The 5,204-nt window shown below is 48.3% G+C and overlaps 1 pseudogene across 1 annotated transcript; it reads left to right on the top strand.

Moving 5' to 3' along the window:
- Positions 1 to 1,746: 1,746 nt before the first annotated feature.
- On the top strand, positions 1,747 to 4,671 carry LOC308679258 (ubiquitin carboxyl-terminal hydrolase 20-like; annotated as a pseudogene). The gene has a single exon. The product of its transcript is annotated as a ubiquitin carboxyl-terminal hydrolase 20-like (transcript).
- Positions 4,672 to 5,204: the final 533 nt, after the last annotated feature.

The raw sequence follows: 5,204 nt of genomic DNA, 5'->3' as shown, positions 1-5,204 counted from the left end.
TGATCATGTGCAAAACAGTATCAGAACATTTGTGTGTAAATAAACTCCCAGTACGGCACCAGGATACTAATAGATTCCCCTGGCACCAGTCAGGTTTCCAGTCCTCCCTGCACTTTTACATTTTTCAAGCATTTTTAATTTTAGAAAATGGGAAACTGCTATTCTACAAAGCAAACTGTTATCCTCTGACACACATTTTTTAGAAAATAAAAATAATGAGTAGCTGCACCCCAATGCTTTGTTTGGAAATTGACCTACCTGCTCAGAAAAAGGACAAGGTTAAGCAAGATTTATAGGAAGTATCTTGCAGAAACAGGTTGATAAGTTAGGTAGCATTCTGAAAAAATGGTGCTTGGCAACTGGTTATATTGCCATAGCAGCCATTTTGAAAATGGCAAGTTTCAGCAGCAGCCATTTTGCAAAAACTTCTTCAACATGTTGTCAACATTCAAATATACCCAACAGCTTGAAAACGCCCTCCCCCCTATAAACAATGGAAATTATGATTCATTCTGGATAGAAGCTATATGTACATAAATAAAGTCGTGGGCAAATTTCCTGTACAAAATGATATTTATGTCTATTGCCTAGTTGCACAGAAATATCCTAAAAGTGCTAATGGGGCCAGGAGGTAACAAAGCATTTTAAATTGCTCATCACAACATTGGCATTCTATGAAGCCATTCCATTATCCATGGATTTGAACATACTAAAACAGTAGGTAAAGTTGACCTACTGTTTGGTGACTAGAAATGACTGGTAACTTAATCTGGTCTGCAGTTTGTCTTTGTGAGGAACATCAGTATCAAGATCCATCCTATACCATGGAAATCGTTAAAAGACTATAGTTTCCTCAATGGTGAGTACTCCTTGAGTAACTTAGAATATTGAGAACTGACACCATTTTGTCATAGGCATATTTGACAGTACAGATTTTTGGGATCAGAAGCAGCCAAAATTGGTTGCCTTGGCATTTCGGGCATCATGTAAGAAACACCTGGAATAGACTTGGTTTTGCACAAATACAGGACCTTCCTCATCAAACTGTCTCATTCCATCTGGAATTCTTCAATAATATCTGAGCACAATAGTGAAATTACTCTCAAGTCAATCTCAGTTTTTATTGATTGAACATGTCTATGTAGTTTCTTTGGCAACAGTACGGAAGTGGTTTGTCATCAATTTCTTTTAGGACTCTCCTGGTCTTGTAAGGTCCTGAAAAATGTCTTGGCTTCTTAAATTATGATGTCATATGGTTCCTAAGACTTTGGACAGGCTTAGTCTGGTCAGCTTTATCTTCAACATTGTCATGGAACCTCATTAAGGTGTGAGAGAAATAAACAATCTGTCAAAGCAGTTGAGATGGTAAAAGTACCCTTCATAAGAAGTACTGATAATTCCAAGTTGGATTCCTTTTCATAAGAGGCCCAGTAGTAACTGTTTTGACTTTCCCCCTTTGTAAGTTTGGGTCACAGGCGTGTTTCTTTCACTGTGGCTTCAGCCACACCTCATAGATCCAGTTTTCCTTGGGCACTGTTGTTATCATGCTTTCCTCTTGCATTGATTCATTAACTGGTGCAGGACTGTCAAATTATGGGGGGGGGAAACCTCCGGGACCATTATTAATGTTTAAGAGATTTGTTTCACACTGAAATAGTTCTCCTTCTAACAATTTACAGTTTACTTCTCCATTCCCTCCCCAGGGCTTGTTTTTTGGCTCCCAAGGGGGCAACAGGAAAGGGAAACATGGGGTCGCCCTCTGAGGCGGCCCCGGCCAGCACGGACGGTGGCCTGAGCTGGCCTGGAAAAAGAAGCCTGTTGTTTGTCCGAGCCCAGGCACAAGATGGGGGACACAAGAGACCTCACCTGGATTGCATAGGTGAGGTCACCAAGGACGACATGCTTTTCAAATCCAAGGGAACATGCCAGTCTTGCGGTGCGGGAGGACCAAATCTATAGGCCTGCCTTCAGGTTGGTTGCCATTATGTCAGTTGTGGGGAGTCCTTTGTAGATCACAGCACTTTGCACACCCAGGCCAAAAAGCACAATTTGACGGTGAACCTGACCACGTTTCGGGTGTGGTGCTACGCATGCGAGAAGGAGGTGTTCTTGGACCAAAATCTGGCTTCCCATCCTGCCAACCTGCCTTACATATTTATGGAACAGAACAGTGAATTCCTGCTCCAGGATGCTCTCCCGCCTGTCCATCCGCTCAAAGCTATCCCAATCGCCGTCGCTGACGAAAGAGAATCGGAATCGGAAGACGACGACCTAAAACCAAGAGGCCTTATGGGAATGAAAAACCTGGGGAATTTGTGTTACATGAACGCTGCTCTCCAGGCTCTCTCCAACTGCCCCCCACTCACACAGTTCTTCCTCGAATGCGGATGGCTCGTGACAACCGACAAGAAGCCGGCGCTCTGCAAAAGTTACCAGAAGCTGATCTCGGAAGTCTGGCACAAAAAGCGCCCGAGCTACGTTGTTCCCAGCAGCCTCTCCCACAGCATCAAGCTGATCAACCCCATGTTCCGGGGCTACGCACAACAGGACACCCAGGAATTTCTCTGCTGCCTGATGGACCAACTTCATGAAGAGCTGAAGGAGCTGGTGATGGCCAAGCTGCATGACTCGGATGCGAGCGACACGGATGAGAAGAGGGAGGGGGACCGCAGCCCCTCAGAGGACGAGTTCCTCTCCTGTGATTCGAGCAGCGACCGCGGAGAAGGGGACGGGCAGGGCAAAACGGGCTCGGCCAAAGCGGAGCTGCTGATCCAGGATGAGGTGGGCTGGAGCATCTCCGAGAAGGAACAGATGAAGGATTGGAAATTCTGCCACCAACGGTGGAGCAACTCGGAGCAAGTGGATGAAGATGCAGACATTGACACCTCAGTGATGGCGGTGGAGGGCAGGGCTTCTCTGGAAGGGCTCCTGCCACCTCCTCCTCGACCCGCCAGCCCTGCGAGGATCCCAGAACCAGATAATGATGCCTACTCTCATTGCTCATTGTGGCTCTGCAGCCCTATCCACCATGATATGTACGCCAAACTCTCGAATCCTCTGCATTCCAGCCCTGTGAGGCTGGGACCCTCATACATGCTGAAGAAAGCTCAGCTGTTGATGGCTGGAAAAAGGAAGAAAGAGTTGCGATATCGTAGCGTCATCTCTGACATCTTTGATGGCTCCATTCTCAGCCTTGTCCAATGCCTCACCTGTGACCGAGTTTCCACCACCGTAGAGACCTTCCAGGATCTGTCGCTGCCGATTCCCGGGAAGGAAGACTTGGCTAAACTGCATTTAGCCATTTACCAAAATGTGCCAGTCAAGACAGGAGTGTGCGGTGACAACTATGCCGCCTCGCAGGGCTGGATCACCTTCATCATGGACTACATTCGCAGGTTTGTGGTGTCCTGTATCCCCAGCTGGTTTTGGGGCCCTGTTGTTACCCTGGAAGACTGCCTGGCTGCCTTTTTTGCAGCAGATGAGTTGAAAGGTGACAACATGTAGAGCTGTGAAAGATGTAAAAAGTTGCGGGACGGAATCAAGTACTGTAAAGTGCTTCAGCTGCCTGAGGTCCTCTGCATCCATCTGAAGCATTTCCGGCACGAAGTCATGTACTCCTTCAAAATCAACAGTCACGTTTCCTTCCCCCTGGAAGGCCTGGACCTGCGGCCCTTCCTGGCCAAGGAGAGCATCTCCAAAATCACCAATTACGACCTCCTCTTGGTGATTTGCCACCACGGCACAGCCAGCAGTGGACATTACATTGCCTACTGCCAGAACACGATCAACAGCCAGTGGTACGAATTTGATGACCAGTATATCACCGAAGTGCACGAAATGGTCGTGCAGAACACCGAGGATTACATCTTGTTTTACAGGAAAAGCACCGAGGAGGCTCTCCGGGAGCACCAGAAAGTCGTCTCTTTGGCCACCATGAAGGAGCCCGGCCTGCTGCAGTTTTACATCTCCCGGGAATGGCTGAACAAGTTCAACACCTTCACGGAGCCCGGTCCCATCAGCAACCACACCTTCCTCTGCTCCCACGGAGGAATTCCACCGATTAAATACCATTATATTGATGACCTGGTGGTAATTCTTCCCCAGAATGTTTGGGAATACCTGTATAACAGGTTTAGGGGTGGCCCAGCCGTCAATCACCTCTACCTCAGTGTGCCAGGTAAAGATCGAAGCTCTGGCTAAGCATAGAAAGATGGAGATCGACACCTTCATCAAGCTGAACAAAGCCTTCCAGGCCGAGGAGTGTCCAAGTGTCATCTTTTGCATCAGCATGCAGTGGTTCCACGAATGGGAGGCCTTCGTCAAACGGAAGGACAACGAGCCCCCTGGTCCGATTGACAACACCAAAATTGCCGTGGCCAAAGGAAGCGGCCACATGCAAGTCAAGCAGGGAGCCGATTACGGGCAGATCTCGGAGGAGACCTGGATCTACTTGAGCACGCTCTATGGCGGAGGCCCTGAAATCGCCATCCGGCAAAACGTGGCCCAGGTGCAGGAAGTGGAAAGCCTCCACGGGGAGCAGAAGATTGAAGCTGAGACCAGAGCAGCATAAAGCGATGGGGACGTTCAGGTCGGCTCCCCCTTCAGACTCCTCCTGCCTTTTGGAACTCAACACACGTCCCCCCCTGTCCCCAGCCAGCCACTTCCCTCGCCCCCCCCATCTTAATTTGACGCTCGGGTGCTCCTCCCGCGCCTCTGCCGGGAGCGGAGAGCATCTCGCCTGCCTGGTTTTGTCCCAAGTTTGTCCCATTCCAGGCAAGGAACAGCCCGGCTTTCTCATCCCATCATCTGCAGAAGCCGGGAAGGGTTCTTGCAGAGAAGTTGGGGCTGCCTTTGGAAGGAGCCGGCATGGTAACCGTTCCCGTTTGTCACCTTTTTGTGACTTGAGCTGTTCTTTTTTTTTTTATTGAAAAGTTTTACAATACATTTTATCTTTAACAATCCCTCCCCCCTCCCTCCACCCAACCCTTCCTAACCCTCCCTAACCCTCCCTAACCCTCCCCCCACCCCTTTCCCCCTCCCCCCTCCCCGACTTCCCAGAGCTAAATACAAGGTATAAAGATAAAAACAATCATAAACAACCATATGTTAACAACAATAAACTATTAAGTCTATCGCACTCTAGCTCATATAAAATGACTACAAGCAATACTAATATCACATCAAGACTTATACAAATGCTAAAT

Source organism: Vipera berus, assembly GCF_964194415.1.
Source record: "Vipera berus genome assembly, contig: HAP1_SCAFFOLD_94, whole genome shotgun sequence".
Taxonomy (NCBI): domain Eukaryota; kingdom Metazoa; phylum Chordata; class Lepidosauria; order Squamata; family Viperidae; genus Vipera; species Vipera berus.
Note: the sequence above shows the minus strand (reverse complement) of the source record. Positions and strands in the feature narration are given on the sequence as shown.